The 19,030-nt window shown below is 42.5% G+C and overlaps 1 long non-coding RNA gene across 2 annotated transcripts; it reads left to right on the top strand.

The window, feature by feature from the left end:
- Positions 1-10: 10 nt before the first annotated feature.
- LOC134347598 (uncharacterized) lies at positions 11-10,468 on the top strand. 2 transcript variants are annotated; one of them, XR_010018206.1, is made up of 3 exons: positions 11-47; positions 5,827-6,003; positions 10,362-10,468. It is a non-coding gene; the product is annotated as an uncharacterized LOC134347598 (long non-coding RNA). The 2 variants fall into 2 exon arrangements; XR_010018207.1 differs by lacking the exon at positions 10,362-10,468 and adding an exon at positions 9,253-9,749.
- Positions 10,469-19,030: the final 8,562 nt, after the last annotated feature.

Raw genomic sequence — 19,030 nt, 5'->3', positions numbered from 1 at the left:
ACGAGGAGGTTACGGCATGACGTAACGAAAACGGAAAGTGAACCACGGTATGAAAAGTCAAAGGTTGGGCAGAATTTCCGGTTCTGCTTGCCTCATCTAGGGAGGGTGAGAAAACTTTAGAGAGGATACTGACTAGATTTGAGAATGTCTTATGAACTTTGAAGCGAAAGAAGATGAGAGGTCGTGATAGATGCATAGATCAAGTGGACAGCCAGCGCCTTTTTCCGGGCTGCAATGGGTAATAGGAGAGGACGTAACTTTCAGATGATTGAAGGAGAGAATGGAGAAATGTTAGAGGTAGTTTTCCTCATACAGAGAGTGGTGGGTGCTGATGGAGGCGGACACATAATGAATGAATTGAATTTAATACTTACATCCTTCACATACTGTTCCTGAGTAAAAATCTTTACGTTACGTCTCCTTCTAAATGTGCAATTTATACTAATAAATAATATGTACAACAGGATAGTCAATATAGCACAGAAATACAATTGTATCAGCGTGAATTAATCAGTCTGATGGCCTGGTGAAAGAATCTGTCCCGGATCCTGTTGGTCCTGGCATTTATGCTACGGTACCATTTCCGGATGATAACCGCTGGAGCAGTTTGTGGTGGGGGTGACTCGGGTCCCCAATGATCGTTCGGGCTTCTTTTACACACCTCTCTTTGTAAATGCCCTGAATAGTGGGAAGTTCACATCTACAGATGAGCTTGGCTGTCCACACCACTCTCTGCAGAGTCCTGCGATTGAGGGAAGTACAGTTCCCATCCCAGGCAGTGATGCAGCCAATCAGTATGCTCTCAATTGTGCCCCTACAGGAAGTCCTTGGGATTTGGGGGTTACGGGGTTACCAAATTTCTCCAACGTCTGTGGTGGAAAAAGGCGCTGTTGTGCTTTTTTCACCACACAGCTGGGTGTACAGACCACGTGAGATCCTCGGAGATAGGTGTGCCATTTAAGGACATACGGAAAGTGGAGGGCTATGTGGGATGGAAGAGTTAGATAGATTTTGAGGTAGGTTAGAAGGTTGGCAGAACATCATGGGCTGAAGGGCCTAAACTGTTCTGTAATATTCTGAAAACGAATTGTTTAGGAAGTCAGGCAGAATCAGTGAAGAACCAGCGTCAACTTTTCAGATCAACGACCCACATCATAGGCAACGGGAGTTGGTTTTAAACTTTATTTTAACAATGTCAGAATCAAAATGCAGGTGCATCATAGGAGCAAATAAATAATTAATAAGTGCATGTATATAATCTATGATGGAAAGGGGCTAGTTTTGCTGCTGTTGCTTGTAATGTTTTGCTGAACATTATGGCCATGCTGTGTTGGTGCTGGAACTTCCTTAGGTTGTGTTGGTTGTTAACACAAATGACATATTTCACTGTATGTTTTGATGCACATGTGATTAATCAATCTGAATCTGATGTACTGTGGAGAGCATTCTAACTGGCTGTATCACTGCCTGGTATAGAAAGGCCCACTGTGCAAGGTCAGGAAAAAGCTGCAGAAGGTTGTAAGCTCGGCCAGATCTATCTTGGACACTAGCCTTCCCATCAATGAGGACATTGTCAAAAGACTGTCTCAAAAAGGTAACATCCATCATTAATGACACCCCCACACCACCATCACATAGGACATACCTAATACATGCTTCTCATTACTACCACCAGAGAGGAGCCTGAAGACACACGTTCAATGTTTCAAGAAGAGCTTCTCCCTCCACCATCATATTTCTGAACACTACCTCTATTTTTGCACTAGATATTTCTGATAATATACAGTATTTTATGCCTTGCACTGTACTGTTGCTGCAAAACAACAGATTTCATGTCATACATCAGTGATGATAAACCTAATTCTGATTCCAAGTTTGAATTCTGTTTGCAATTCCTTGGCAAATGAAGCTGCCACAAGGTACAGGCCACAAGTAACATTCATCCAATAAAGTGTTATGGAATCCAAGAGAATCGATCGATCTCCTTTAGACATACGAAGACATTACAATCACATTGGCTTCCTTTATCAACAGCCAGGGGAACATTGCTGACTGAAAACCTAACTAGATCACACACATAAATTCTGTCTTTATAAATTTCACCTGCTGACACTGTGGACTGAATGACATAAAAAAAAAGTTTTTCACTGCACCTCAGTGAGGGGTGACAATAATAAAACAATTTACTAATTTGCCCAACATGGTGCAGACCAGGTGGATGGTGGAAATCTTTTAAAATGAAGCATAATTTTATTTATTGGCATGGTTCAGGGATCACTAACAACGTTGGTATCTACTGTCTAACACCTGAAACAAGTTAGCAATCATCATGAGCGAAGGAAGGTGAGAGTTGACTTGATAGAGGAGTACAAGATGATCAAAGGCATAAATCAAGTTGATAGCCAGAGAGTTTTTCTCAGGGTGGAAATTGCTAATACCTACTACTACTACGTCGACTCAGGCCTAGGGGGCCGGCATCAGGCAAAAGTAAGGCAAGGCTAATACCAGCAGGCATAAATTTTATGTGATTGCACAGAAGTATAGGGTCAGAAGTCAGAGGTAAGTTTTCGAGAGCGCATTGGTGCATATAACACTCTGCCATAGGTGGTGGTAGAGATAGATATACTAGGGGCATTTAAGAAACCTAGATAGGAACATGATTTAGATGGGCACTATTTAGATGCTATCACAGCTTGGCATTGGAATTCAATTCCAACATTATCTGTGCATCTCACCATGGAATGCATGGGTTTTTTTCTGGATGGTCCAGTTTCCTCCCACAGTCCAAAGACATACTAGTTTGTAAGTTAATTGGCCATTGTAATCTGTCCAGTAATTCAGCTAAGGTTGAATTGGGAGTTGTTGGGGCAGTGGGGAAGGGTCTACAGCACGCTGGATCTCTAAATAAATAATAATGACGTAAATTGATCATAGAGCAGGTTGAAAGGTCAGCACCAAACATCATGCACCAAACAGCACGTACATCTGACATCAGGTGTAAGCCGGTCGATATCAGATGACTGATGTCCTTTCTTAACCTCTGCAAACGAACTTCAGCTCTTCATAACTTTGCATATATCCACAAATTGCCCAAGATTTTGTCCTTTATGGCATGGTTGCACTGTTGGCCAGGGTACTGGACTAATATCCTAATGGGCTGAACTTTGACCTACGGTCACGTTCAAATCCCACCTCAGTATTCCGGTACTTTAATTGCCACCGTAAATCTGGAACTAAAATTGTGTATATTATAAATAGTCATAAACAAGTGCATTGTTGTCTAAAAAATTATCTGGTTCACACCCTTCAAGGAGGCAAATCTGCCAACCCTTCCTTATCCCCAGGCCCACAACAAGGGGGTTGACATACAACTGCTCTCTGAAGCAGCCTAGTGTTACGTACCCCGTAACTGGGTTGCCAAACCAGCAGAAATGGATCACTCAGTTGGAGTCTGGATTACTAGAACTAAGAAAGTTTTATTAAAGAAACAAGCAACACAGTACTCTAATCAAAAGGATAATAAATGCAACAGTTCAGCAATGATAAACACACATGTACACAGAATTAGGATAACAGGATCAATCAAGCTCTATCGTCGTCTAGGGGTAAATGACCAGTTTCAAAGTGACGCAAAGTTCAGTTCAATTGAGTTCAGTTCAGTTCACAGTAATCACTGCTGTGGGAGATGGACAGTGGGGGAAAGGAGAGAGAGAGCAAAAACGAATGAATATTCAAACGGCTTCCACACAGACCTTCGATATTCTTCGCAGTCAGCTTTCGGGCGAGCCCTTTGTGATGTCTTCTGAGGTCACCAACCGTGACCCCTCCATTTCCAGATACGATCGTTTCTCTGCGGTGAACCTGGCACCCAGGCAAGGGCGGACACACACCAGGTTCCCGCCGATCGTACCTCTCCACCCTGTGCGTCTATGGCTTGGTCCCGCGACCAGCCCTCCAAAACTCCCACCGACTTGTGGGAGGCGCACTGCTTCCAGGGTCTCGTTACCTCGTGGTGTCATGTGTGTCTTGCCTTAGCGAACCTGTCCCTTTTTATCCCCCTGCTGGGGTATCGCCTGTCCATCACTTCAAACAGTTCAGGGTTCAAAGGGGGGCCGATCTTGACAGCTCTCCTTCCGTCCCTTAATTAACATCTCCAAATGCTGCTCCATTGTTTTCCTTATCTCTCTTTCTCCTGAAGACAGGTGGCAGACCAACTGCTGATCCCACTGGTGCCAGCACAGGACAGTTAACATCTTAATCTATGTGTACTCCCGTCACACTAGGCACACTACATAAGCGAGTTAGAGCCAGCCAATAATTGTTGGCCATCTGAATGACAGCCTTCCATCTCTTCTAGTGAGTGAAAATTAAACAAGTTTGCAATTGCTGGAGAATGGTATAGATTCATCCTGAAATGTTTTGATGAGATGCCAGTTTGAACTACCCAAAAATTTAGTCATTGTGCATAATTACAGTCTTCTGTCAAATGGTTTGCAGTCATAGTCGAGACACGTGCAGCTACGAATCAGTTGGCAGAATGCGCAAAATTCCATTGTTTTGGTCTCAAGGTCTTTCCATTTGGTCAACTGCTCTCCTTTGTTTCCCTGATCTTGCTGCATTTTAGTCTTGTTTTGTTACTTGTTTAAATTTTTAAGCCAGTCCCATTTCCTTGAGCAGCTGAATTAATTCAGAGCAGCATCGGTGTAATGGATAAGTCAGACCAAATGGCTTTCATCAAACAACATGCCTTTACCTGAATTTGGATAAGGAAATAACATTTTAAAATTCTATCATTAAAGCTGCACCAGATGTCACCAAGGGTTTGAATAGCATTATGTTGGAAGAAATTTCACAAGCAGGGTAGGATGGAAATGGGAAAGTCAGACTTCTAGCGCTCTCAATCTAGCTACGAGGGTGAGAGCACCACAACCTGACACAGGCCTGAGGTGCCTCAGCTGCTTTTGCAGTTGCCAGAAATACCCTTGACACGGCTGTCAAAGTGGGAAAACAAAGTAGGCACTGCAGAAGGTGTTGGTGTTGGTGTCAGGCTTTGCAAAGCCACTCTGAGTTACACCACACACCCATTGATATCACAAGGAAGGTTGGGCAGCACCCCTACTTTCTTAAAAGTTTATGTAGGTTTAAAACTTTAACAGACTACCGTAAATGCACAGTAGAGAATATCCTGAGTGAATATGATAGTATATGATGAGATATGTACTTTGAAAATAATTTACTTTTGACTTTGACAATTCATCTTGTAACTATGATGCCTTGTTCTAAACACTGCTATTAGTGGAAGCATTTTAACACCTACCCTTTAATTCCTTTTCAGTATCTTGTGTATTTCATAAAATCACCACTTCCATTCTTCGTAACTCCAAGGAATACAAATGTAATTCTGTAGCTGCTTCTGATAGGACAATGCTTACTTCACATGAATTATCCTAGTGGATCTTCTTAAATGCTCTCAACATATTTGCCTCTGCTACCACCCCTAGCAGCATATTCCAGACACCCACCACTCTGTGTAAAATAACTTACCCCACATAACCCCTTTCAGCTTTTCCTCTCTCACTTTAAAGCTGTGCCCTCTAGTATTTGACATCTCTTCCTTAGCAAAAGTGGCTATCTACCATATGTCTGTTTCTTATAATTATATAAACTTCTATCAGGTCCTAAAACTTGATGCACTATCCATTAGTCCAGTCTTTTGGACTGGAGAGTGGAGCTTAGTCGTAATGGCGCTAAACGGTGACTCCTTTGCTTGCATCTTCGGAAACAGCTCTATTTCCATCTTTAGTACCTCTATTTTTCCCTCTCAAGGTTCTTTTGAAGACCCTGACCTGGAGTTACACGCTGACTTTAGTTCTTTGCGGGAATGGAACCTGCTCTCGGGTTTCACGACTGGCTGTTATTCGACCTGCCAGGGACGCGACCTAAGAGCTTTGCTCGCGTTTGGAGGTCCGAGATCTCGTGGCTCTGCAGACGGGTGGATTGAAGGTTGGTGTCCTGGCGAGAGATTGGTGTGTCGTGAAATAGGAAGATCTGTGGCTGTGTGCCCAGAGACCTGAGATCTTTGGGCACAGACCTTAGAAAAAGCGATCCAAAGGACTTTTAACATCGTAAACCAGCAAGTTGTTTGTTAGGTTTCCCTTCTCGCTGTGAAATAGAGACATCTCTTCCTCCCGTATTAGGGAGAGAAAGAGCCTGTGGTATGTCGAATACCAGGTGAACAAGTAGTCTTTGGGGTACAGCAAGTCTGTGTCTTTGTATTATATTCCGTCCGGGTAGCCTCCAACCTGATGGCATGAACATTGACTTCTCTAACTTCCGTTAATGCCCCACTTCCCCTTTGTACCCCATCCGTTATTTATTTATTTATTTATTATTATTTTATATATATATTTTTTCTGTCTCTCCTTTTTCTCCCTCTATCCCTCTCACTATACTCCTTGCCCATCCTCTGGGCTTCCCCCCTCCCCCTTTCTTTCTCCCTAGGCCTCCCATTCCATGATCCTCTCATAATCCTTTTGCCAATCACCTGTCCTGCTCTTGGCTCCATCCCTCCCCCTCCTGTCTTCTCCTATCATTTTGGATCTCCCCCTCCCCCTCCCACTTTCAAATCTCTTACTATCTCTTCTTTCAGTTAGTCCTGACGAAGGGTCTCAGCCTGAAACGTAAACTGTACCTCTATCTAGAGATGCTGCCTGGCCTGCTGTGTTCACCAGCAATTTTTATGTGTGTTGCTGTGCCTTTGCTGTTGCTTTGCTGCACGTTTGAGAGCTCAGTAGTGGGTGCAATCATATCTAATTTAGTCAACATCACTTACAGTCTGAAATCCCACTTCAGAATCAGAGTCAATCAGGTTTATTATCACTGTGTCATGAAATTAGTTGTTTTGCAGCAGCAGTACGGTGCAATACATAAAATACCATAGATTACAATAAGAAATACACAATGTATTAAAAATGAAACTAGTCCAGAAAGAGAGTAAAAATAGTGAGGTAGTGTTCATTGTCCATTCAGTAATCTGATGGTAGAGAGGAAAAAGCTGTTCCTAAAATGTTGAGCTTGTGTCTTTAGGCTCCTGTACCTCCTCCCTGATGGTAGTAATAAGAAGAGAGCATGTCCTGGATGATGGGAGTCCATCTTTTTGAGGCATTGCCTTTTGAAAATTACTTAAATACTGGTCACTGAGCTCAATGCCCATTGAAATACTGAGGGTGTGCTGCCCTATTGGCTGGTCAGTTGCTTAGATGAGGTATTAAGCTGAAGTCCTCCTAGTTTCACTTAGATTTGAAAAACCCATTATACTTCTTCAAAGATGTGTTAGCTGTAGAGTCTTGTTTGATCTGTCATCAGATTTCTGAAACGTCCATGAATCCTTGAACAACTATTAACTTGGATGAGGAAATTAAATGCAGCATCTCCAAGTTTGCGGATGACACGAAGCTGGATGGCAGTGTTAGCTGTGAGGAGGATGCTAAGAGGATGCAAAGTGACTTGGATAGGTTGGGTGAGTGGGCAAATTCATGGCAGATGCAATTTAATGTGGATAAATGTGAAGTTATCCACTTTGGTGGCAAAAATAGGAAAACAGATTATTATCTGAATGGTGGCCGATTAGGAAAAGGGGAGGTGCAACGAGACCTGGGTGTCATTATACACCAGTCATTGAAAGTGGACATGCAGGTACAGCAGGCGGTGAAAAAGGCGCATGGTATGCTGGCATTTATAGCGAGAGGATTCGAGTATAGGAGCAGGGAGGTACTACTGCAGTTGTACAAGGCCTTGGTGAGACCACACCTGGAGTACTGTGTGCAGTTTTGGTCACCTAATCTGAGGAAAGATATCCTTGCCATAGAGGGAGTACAAAGAAGGTTCACCAGATTGATTCCTGGGATGGCAGGACTTTCATATGAAGAAAGACTGGATGAACTGGGCTTGTACTCGTTGGAATTTAGAAGATTGAGGGGGGATCTGATTGAAACGTATAAAATCCTAAAGGGATTGGACGGGCTAGATGCAGGAAGATTGTTCCCGATGTTGGGGAAGTCCAGAACAAGGGGTCACAGTTTGAGGATAAAGGGGAAGCCTTATAGGACTGAGATTAGGAAAAACTTCTTCACACAGAGAGTGGTGAATCTGTGGAATTCTCTGCCACAGGAAACAGTTGAGGCCAGTTCATTGGCTATATTTAAGAGGGAGTTAGATATGGCCCTTGTGACTACGGGGATCAGGGGGTATGGAGGGAAGGCTGGGGCAGGGTTCTGAGTTGGATGATCAGCCATGATCATAATAAATGGCGGTGCAGGCTCGAAGGGCCGAATGGCCTACTCCTGCACCTATTTTCTATGTTTCTATATTATTATTGGAAGAGCAATACCTCAGATTCCAACTGGGTCGCCTCCAACCTGATAGTATGAATGTTGATTTCTCTGACTTGGTAATTTCTTGTTTCTTGCATCTTCCCCCTTCTCTCTTTTCCCATTTCCATTCTGTCTCCCCACTTATCCCTCCTCTTCTCACCTGCCCATCGCCCTCCCCCAGATGCTCTTCCTACTTCCCTTTCTCCCATGGTCTCCAATCAGATTCCTTCTTCATTAGCATTTTACCTTTTCCACCTATCATTTCCCAGCTTCTCACTTCATTCACATCGTCCCACCCACCCAGCTTCCCCCTCATCTGGTCTCACTTATCACCTGCCAACATGTACTCCTGACCCTACCCCCTGCTTCTGCCCCATTCCTTTCCAGTCCTGATGAAGGGTCACACTGCAAAACAGTGGCTCTTTATTCCTCTCCATAGATGCTGCCTGACCTGCTGAGTTCCTTCAGCATCTTGTGTGTGTTGCTGTGGATTTCCAGCATCAATAGAATCTCTTGTGTTTGTGACACTATTACATTATTCTTTTTGTTTAATAATATGTACTTATTTTGTAATTTGAGTAATCTTACATCTTTGCACTGTACTGATTCTCCAAATCAACAAATTTCATGGCTTAACCTGATTTTGATTTTGATGTGTATCTGTCACAAATAACAGTGCCACTTAACTGCAGATGATTCCTACTTTACAACAGGGAGCCCTCTTCACTGGTTGTAGAGTGTCTTGGTGCACAGTAAATGTAGGCTTTATCAGCTAAAGATGGTGCCAGATGTTTTTGCAGACTTGGGCGATTTTCGGTTTGTCTGCGAAACAGTTTCAATCTCCTCTTCTCATGTCCCTTTTTCTTTTCATGATCTACAGCTGTGCTCAAACTGCGTTCTTCATGGGTGGTGGGTTATCGCAAAGCTGCCTGGTGTTTCGTGATTTCCAGGCGTGGCCTGGAAGATGTGCTCCTTTGGGTGCAGCCCTGTGGATGACCCAATTCCTCGTCAATGTCACCAACTGAATTGTTGCGGGAGATTGAAATATTGAGTCGATGGGGGGGTGTGTGCAATTGTCGGAAGCCCTGGCACTGAAGCAATCTCTTCCCCTCTCAACGGTGTGAAATTCTGTTGGTCTTCGAATCAGGGGACTCAGACAGGCAACAAGGCAAATTGGAACATCAAAACAGTGATCGCCTCTTGCTGTGGCAGGAGCAATATATCTCTCCCTCGCTTGTGAAAGAGAGCCTGTCAGAGATATCAAAGTGTTGGGTTGGACAGTAGATTTTGATGGACTCTAGATCATGGTCTCTGGGGGCTTTGCAATTGCTTGCATGGAGGGTGGTGAGGATTGATGCTTTTGCTGCTGCTTGTGCATGGGAGGGGGAGGAGGTTTTGGGGTTCTAACACTTTTGACATTCATGCTTTGGTTTTTTTTCTCTCTGTTTCATGGATGTCTGTGAAGAATAAAGAGTTTGGGTTGTATACTGGATACATTCTGTGATATTAAATTGAACTATTGAAGTCTGTTGTCTCACAAACACATAGCATCACTCGAGTCACCTTCCGTTCTTGGACTACAGAATCAGAATCAGATTTATTGTCACTGATGTGAAATTTGTCACTGAAGAACTTCAAGGGCAAGTAAATGAGAGTTTCTCCCTTCACTCTTCTTTCAGGCTGTGAGTTCCAGAACTCCATCAGACTCTGGGAGTAAAAGGTTCTTATTCTTCCCCTATAGTCTTTCTAATAATTAAAACAAAAACTTCATTCCATGTTAAAGGTTTCTTCTCCCAGGCAATTAATCTTTGATTCTAGTTAGCTCTGCCACTCCCTTTATCTATTACTTAAGTCACTGCACTGAGACACTTTAAATTATTTTTAAAATGTTCATGTTATGTATTTAATATTTAAGTAATGTTTGAGTACTTTTGTATATGTATATCCATTGATTAAGCATTCTTGTTGGTTTAAATTAATTTATTACAGGTCATACTTATAAATTGCATATGACTACAAGAAAAATGTCGTGAACAACTTCAACCTTTGTACATGGCATTCATTGACCTCACCAAAGCCTTTGACTGGGTATCAAGGGAACTCCTATGGGCTATCCTATCCACCTATGGATGCCCTGAAAAGTACATTCGAATCCTGGGACTCCTCCACGATGGCATGCTTGCCACAGTCATGGTCAGCAACAGTAACTGTGAGTCTTTTCAAGTTAGATCAGGAGTAAAACAGGGATGCGTGATTGCCCCAACTTTGTTCACCATCTTCATTGCGACAATCATCCACATTATCAAGGACGACCTACCCCCAGGAATCGAAATTGTCTACAAAACAGATGGCAGACTTTTCAATCTTGCCCGTCTCAAATCCAAAACGAAGACATCCACGAGTTCCCTCATCGAGTTCCAATACGCAGATGACAACAGTGTTGCAGCTCTTTCAGAAAACCACCTACAACAGATTCTGACTGCCTTCAACCGTGCATACACAAAATTTGGACTTACCATCAATTCCAAGAAGACTCAGATCATCTATCAACCGTCACCAATTGAGACAAATCGGTTAGAACCATCATTTCAACTTGGCGAAACAACCCTGAAAAACATGGACCACTTTCCATATCTTGGAAGTCACCTCTCCTCCAATGTCGACCCTAATGACGAGATCCAACATCGTCTTAAATGTGCTGGAACAGCTTTTGGACGACTCCGAACAAGAGTCTTTCAAGATCGTGACATCCGAACAGACAGCAAAATATTAGTGTACAAAGCAGTGGCAGTCCCAACGCTCCTGTATGCATCAGAAACCTGAACAACATACCGACGACATCTGAAGGCACTTGAAAAGTTCCATCAACACTGTCTTCGAAACATCTTAAATATCAGCTGGGAAGATAGAAGAACCAACGTCAGTGTGCTAAATGAAGCAAAAACAACAAGCATTGAAGCCTACGTCATCAAGAACCAACTAAGATGGAGCGGTCATGTTGTTCAGATGAAAGACGAACGTCTACCGAAACAAATCTTCTACTCCCAGCTTAAAGAAGGGAAACGTAAAAGAGGCGGACAACAGAAGAGATTCAAAGACGTCTTAAAAGTCAACATGAAGAAATGTAACATCGACATCAACAATTGGGAAACTAATGCCAAGGACAGGAAACTCTGGCAAGCCATCATCCGAGAAGGAACAGCAACTTTCAAAGACAACAGATGTGCAGAGTTAGAAGAAAATGGAAAGAGAGGCAACAACAACCAAAGCCCGATCTGCCACCTGGAACTACCTGTCTTGAATGCGGAGGAACTTTCAAAGCCAAGATGGGACTCATAAGCCACTTGAGAGCCCATAAATAGATCAACAGAATGAAGGCCATCATCCTCAACCTCAAGGGATAGCCATGACGATGACGATGTGTGCACCTCTTAGAGTAAATTCAAACTATACCATAGAACCATAGAACATTACCATATAACCATATAACAATTACAGCACGGAAACAGGCCATCTCGGCCCTTCTAGTTCGTGGCGAACTCCTACTCTCACCTAGTCCCACCAACCTGCACTCGGTCCATAACCCTCCATTCCCTTCCTGTCCATATATCTATCCAATTTAACTTTAAACAACAACATCGAACCTGCCTCAACCACTTCTGCTGGAAGCTCGTTCCACACAGCCACCACTCTCTGAGTAAAGAAGTTCCCCCTCATGTTACCCCTAAACTTTTGCCCTTTAACTCTCAACTCATGTCCTCTTGTTTGAATCTCCCCCACTCTCAATGGAAAAAGCCTACACACGTCAACTCTATCAATGCCCCTCATAATTTTAAACACCTCTATCAAGTCCCCTCTCAACCTTCTACACTCCAAAGAATAAAGACCTAACTTATTCAACCTTTCTCTGTAACTTTGGTGATGAAACCCAGGCAACATTTTAGTAACATACATCAAAGTTGCTGGTGAACGCAGCAGGCCAAGCAGCATCTATAGGAAGAGGCGCAGTCGACGTTTCAGGCCGAGACCCTTCGTCAGGACTAACTGAAGGAAGAGTGAGTAAGGGATTTGAAAGCTGGAGGGGGAGGGGGAGATGCAAAATGATAGGAGAAGACAGGAGGGGGAGGGATAGAGCCGAGAGCTGGACAGGTGATAGGCAAAAGGGGATATGAGAGGATCATGGGACAGGCGGCCTAGGGAGAAAGACGGGGGGGGGGGTGACCCAGAGGATGGGCAAGAGGTATCTTCAGAGGGACAGAGGGAGAAAAAGGAGAGTGAGAGAAAGAATGTGTGCATAAAAATGAGTAACAGCTGGGGTACGAGGGGGAGGTGGGGCCTAGCGGAAGTTAGAGAAGTCAATGTTCATGCCATCAGGTTGGAGGCTACCCAGACGGAATATAAGGTGTTGTTACTCCAACCTGAGTGTGGCTTCATCTTTACAGTAGAGGAGGCCGTGGATAGACATGTCAGAATGGGAATGGGATGTGGAATTAAAATGTGTGGCCACTGGGAGATCCTGCTTTCTCTGGCGGACAGAGCGTAGATGTTCAGCAAAGCGGTCTCCCAGTCTGCGTCGGGTCTCACCAATATATAAAAGGCCACATCGGGAGCACCAGACGCAGTATATCACCCCAGTCGACTCAATTTTATTGACATCTTTCCTATAATTTGGTGACCAGAACTTTACACAATACTCCAAATTTGGCCTTACCAATGCCTTATACAATTTCAACATTACATCCCAACTCCTATACTCAATGCTCTGATTAATAAAGGCCAGCATACCAAAAGCTTTCTTTACCACCCTATCCACATGAACTATGCACCATTATTCCTAGATCCCGCTGTTCTACAGCATTCTTCAATGCCCTACCATTTACCATATATGTCCTATTTTGATTAGTCCTACCAAAATGTCGCACCTCATATTTTTCAGCATTAAACTCCATCTGCCATCTTTCAGACCACTCTTCTAACCCAAATCTCTCTGCAATTACAACACAGAAACAGGCCTTTTGGCCCTTCTTGGCTATGCCGAACCATTTTTCTGCCTAGTCCCACTGACCTGCACCTGGACCATATCCTTCCATACACTTCTCATCCATGTACCTGTCCAAGTTTTTCTTAAATGTTAAAAGTGAGCCCACATTTGCCACTTCATCTGGCAGCTCATTCCACACTCCCACCACTCTCTGTGTGAAGAAGCCCCCCCCAATGTTCCCTTTAAACTGTTCCCCCTTCACCCTTAACCCATGTTCCCTGGTTTTTATCTCCCCTAGCCTCAGTGGAAAAAGCCTGCTTGTATTCACTCTATCTATACCCATCATAATTTTATATACCTCTATCAAATTTCCCCTCGTTCTTCTACGCTCCAGGGAATAAAGTCCTAACCTATTCAATCTTTCTCTGTAACTCAGTTTCTCAAGTCCCGGCAACATCCTTGTAAACCTTCTCTGCACTCTTTCAACCTTATTTATATCCTTCCTGTAAGTTGGTGACCAAAACTGCACACAGTACTCCAAGTTCAGCCTCACCAATGCCTTATACAACCTCATCATAACATTCCAACTCTTATACTCAATACTTTGATTTATAAAGGCCAATGTACCAAAAGCTCTCTTTACGACCCTATCTACCTGTGACACCACTTTTAGGGAATTTTGTATCTGTATTCCCTGATCCCTCTGTTCTACTGCACTTCTCAGTGCCCTACCATTTACCTTGTATGTTCTACCTTGGTTTGTCCTTCCAAAGTGCAATACCCCACACTTGTCTGTATTAAACTCCATCTGCCATTTTTCCAGCTGGTCCAAATCCCTCTGCAAGCTTTAAGAACCTTCCTCACTGTCCACTACACCTCCAATCTTTGTATCATCAGCAAATTTGCTGATCCAATTTACCACATTATCATCCAGACCATTGATATAGATGACAAATAACAATAGACCCAGCACTAATCCCTGTGGCACGCCACTAGTCACAGGCCTCCACTCAGAGAAGCAATCCTCCACTACCACTCTCTGGCTTCTTCCATTGAGCCAATGTCTAATCCAATTTACTACCTTTCCATGTATACCTAGCTACTGAATCTTCCTAACTAACCTCCCATGCGGGATCTTGTCAAAGGCCTTACTGATGTCCATGTAGACAACATCCACTGCCTTCCCTTCATCCACTTTCCTGGTAACCTCCTCAAAAAACTCTTAATAGATTTGTTAAACATGGCCTATCACGCATAAAGCCATGTTAAATCTCCCTAATAAGTCCTTATCTATCCAAATACTTGTAGATCCTATCTCTTAGTACTCATTCCAATAATTTACCTATTACCAATGTCAAATTTACCAGCCTATAATTTCCTGGATTGCCTTTTAGAGCCATTTTTAAACAACAGAACAACATAAGCTATCCTCCAGTCCTCCGGCACCTCACCGGTAGATACTGACATTTTAAATATATCTGCCAGGGCCCCTGCAATTTCAACACTAGTCTCCTTCAAGGTCCGAGAGAATACCCTGTCAGGTCCTGGGGATCCATCTATTCTGATTTGCCTCAAGGTAGCAAGCACCTCCTCCTCTTCAATCTGTATAGGTTCCATGACCTCACTACTTGTTTGCTTTATTTCCATTGACTCCATGCCAGTTTCCTTAGTAAATACAGACGCAAAAAACCCATTTAAGATCTCCCCCATTTCTTTTGGTTCCATATATAGACGACCAGTCTGATCTTCAAGAGGACCAATTTTATCCCTTACTATCCTTTTGCTCTTAATATACCTGTAGAAGCTCTCCTTCACCTTGACCGCCAAAGCAACCTGGTGTCTTCTTTTAGCCCTCCTGATTTCTTCCTTAAGTATTTTTTTGCACTTTTTGTACTCCTCAAACACCTTATTTGCTTCCTGTTTCCTTTCCAGTACATGTCATACATCTCTCTCTTCTTCTTTATCAGAGTTCCAATATCCCTTGAGAACCAAGGTTCTGTATCTCATTCACTTTGCTTTTAATCCTGACAGGAACATACAAACTCAGCACTCTCAAAATTTCTCCTTTGAAGGCCTCCCACTTACCAATCACATCCTTGCCAGAGAACAACCTGTCCCAATCCATGCTTTTTAGATCCTTTTTCATTTCTTCAAATTTGGCCTTTTTCTAGTTTAGAACCTCAACTTTCATTTTCAGACTCTTGTGAGTTTCTTTGAATTAATTTAATATTTTGAAGATACAAAACATAGTGTTGGTGATGAGATATTTTTAAAACGAACCCAAAACAGCTATTGATTGGTTAAACAGAGAGAGATATTTGAAATAAAATAAAATGCAGCAGAAGCATCGGAGTGTATAAAAGGTGTCCCAGCATGTGGAGAGACAGTCCAGGTTAAAACAAAAGCAGCCAACACCTATTCTTCAGAAGAGAAGACATGACTGAGTTTTTTTAAGCCAATAAACAGAAGAATTCAGGGTTCATTAAACTGAGTACTGAGTGATAGTTATTGAAAAAAATATCAGCGATGGCTGGTCACACTGAAAAGATTGACAGGTTTGATTACAGAATGGGTAATTGGCTCATGTATACTGAGCTATTGCAATAGTACTTTGAAGCAAATGAAATAACCAACAAGAAGTGACAGTTTTGTTAAAGTGCATCAGGGTCAAAGCATTCAGTTTTCTTTGAAGTTTGACTACTCCAAACAAACCATCAGAAATTAGTTTTGCTGCTATTGTTAAAGTGATGCAGGAGCACTTAGAACAAAAGTGACCATTGATTCCAGAAGGCTTTAGGTTTCATAAACGGACTCAAAAAGAAGAGGAATCCATTTCAGCGAATGTGTCTGAATTCGCTGAAATTCAAATTGAAGAGATTATCTGAGGTCAGTCAGTTCAGCAATTTTATTTATTGAGATACAGCGCAAAATAGTCCCTTACAGTACTTTGAGCCAGCTTCCCAACAATCCCCCAAATTAATCTGATATTAATCATGGGACAATTTACAATGACCAATTAACCTACCAACCAGTATGTCTTTGGACAGTGGGAAGAAACAGGAGCACCCACATCGTCACAGGGTGAACGTACAAACTCAATACAGGCAGCGGCAGGAATTGAACCCAGAGCACCAGTTGTACTAACCACTACGTTAGTGTGCCACCCAATGATATAGTAAGTGATTGTTTAGTTGTTGGAACCTTAAAAGACAACATTCAAAAACGGCTCTTAACTGAAGCACAACTTGCATTCTAAAATGCAGTGGAAACCGCAGACAGATGCAATTGAGTTGCAGTCAGGAATGAAAATTACAGTGTCTAAACAGAAACCTGCCTGACCGAAAAAATTGTGTTACCATTGTGGCAGGAGCTCACATGCACCAAACAGATTTAAAAGCAAAACTTGCAGAAAATGCAACAATGTAGAATGATACAAAGAGCATGTTGGGGCAGATAAAAATAAATGGACCGAACAGAGAAACAAAAAAGATAAGTTTAAGTTACTAATTTGAATGCTGTTGATGAAAAAATCTGTTGATGATGAGAGTGACACAGGATTGTGCAGCCTTGAGATGAAGAGTGTGAAAATTAGCAATAGACAAGCAACAAACAAGAGAAAATAGGCAGATGCTGGAAATCCAAGCAACACACACACATGGACTATTTACTCTTTTCCATAGATGCTGCCTGGCCTGTTGAGTTCCTCCAACATTTTGTCTGTATTGTCTGAATTGACAGGCAATATGGCTTACACGAGAAGCGAGCAGCAGATTAATTAAAATGGCATTGGACACTGGTTCAGCTGTTTCAGTCAATCCGTAAAATGAATTTGAGAGTCACTTCAAAGATGCCAAACCTAAGCCTGCAGATATTCAACTAAGAACTTATACTGAAGAAAAGGTAACTCCTGTGGGAATGACATCCATAACTGAAATACAACAACCAACAAAGCACATTGAACTTGTATGTGGTTAAAAAGAAAAGGACCAGCATTACGGGGGCATGATTGGCTGAGACAACTACAACTTGATCGGAGATCCATCCACCATTAGCATGCCACATTCCCTGAAGTTCAGAACTCCAAGCCGAACACCATGAACCATTGTCCAACAGAGGACAAACAGGTGTTGGTACCAACTTTTTTGCCTCTGGTTGGAAAAGATTGGAGTAAGGAAGGACCATGCTGCTCAGATGAATCATGAAAGCGATAAAAGCACTGGTCTGACTACAACAGATTTTTTTTTAGGCAATATATCTGAGAAAGCTTCTGATATGTGAATCAGGCATTTACTTGTGAAATGTGATTTGCGTTTAAGCTGGAAGAAATCTCAATGAGCTTCAGGAAAGTTGCAAGCAAGTATAAAGAACCAGAATCTACTCTGTGTCCATTAAGGTTACTGCATGAACTTCAAGTGGGAGACAAAAGGCTGCTTGTAAAAGTAGATGCAAAGACCAAAGCCCAGCTGGATGAATAGAAGGCCAAAAAGAAAGGAGTCAATGGAAATACAAAAGCAGAGGATTCATCAGATGATGTTGAAGATGAGGAAACCAAGAGGAGAGATCAGATCGTAAGGGAGTAATAGAAGAATTAATATGAGAATACTCCAATGAGCTAAATAGACCTTTCCAAAATCAAGATGCACAAGCTAGAAGAAGCGAAAGGTGGGAAGAGATGGAGAAAAGGATGTGAAGAAGAAAGAGAATGGTGTGAAAGAGAGAAGGAACATGAGAAAATAAAAGGGATTGAAGTGGATGCAGAGAGAGGAAAGGAGAAGAAAGGTGGCTACCACTATCAGGATCACTTCCTGCAGTCTCATACTCCTACCATCCATGTAACTATCCAAACTTTTCTTAAAAGTCCATGTAACTATGCAAACTTTTCTTAAAAGTTGAAATCGAGCTCATGTGCACCACTTGTGCTGGCAGCTTGTTCCACACTCTCATGACCCTCTGAGTGAAGAAGTTTCTCCTGATGTTCCCCTTAAATTTTTCACCTTTCATCCTTAACCCATGACTACAGTTGTCATCCCACCCAACCTCAGTGGAAAGAGCCTGCTTGCATTTACCCTATCAATACCCCTCATGATTTTGTGTATCTCTATCAAATCTCCTCTCAATCTTCTACATTCCAAAGAATACAATCGTAAACTATTTAACCTTTCCTTATAACTCAGGCCCTCCAGAACTGGCAACATCCTTGTCAATTTTCTTTGTACTCTTTCAACCTTATTTACATCTTTCCTGTAGGTAGGTGACCAAAACTGCACACAGAACTCCAGATTAGGTCTCACCAACATCCCATACAACTTCAGCGTAACATCCCATCTCCTTCACTCAGTACTTTGATTTATGAAGGCCAATGTACCAAAAGCTTTCTTTACGACCTGTGGCTCTGCTTTCAATGAATTATGGACCTCTATTCCTAGATACCTTTGTTCTGCTATACTCCTTAGTTCACTGTGCAAGACCTACCCTGGTTAGTCCTCCCAAAGTGCAGCACTTTGCACTTGTCTGCATTTATGCCTAGATGGGCTGAAGGGCTTGTTGCTGGGCTTTACTTTTCTATGCCTCTATGACTCTTTATCCAAAGAAAACATCGCATTGTCCAGCTAATATTTATTCATGGTCAAAAGAGGTGGTCTTAACAGCCTCATCAATCTCCCCTTTCATTGTAATC

Source organism: Mobula hypostoma, chromosome 6 (genome assembly GCF_963921235.1).
Source record: "Mobula hypostoma chromosome 6, sMobHyp1.1, whole genome shotgun sequence".
NCBI lineage: Eukaryota > Metazoa > Chordata > Chondrichthyes > Myliobatiformes > Myliobatidae > Mobula > Mobula hypostoma.
The sequence above is the reverse complement of the archived record's forward strand: the minus strand, read 5'-3'. Positions and strand labels throughout refer to the sequence as shown.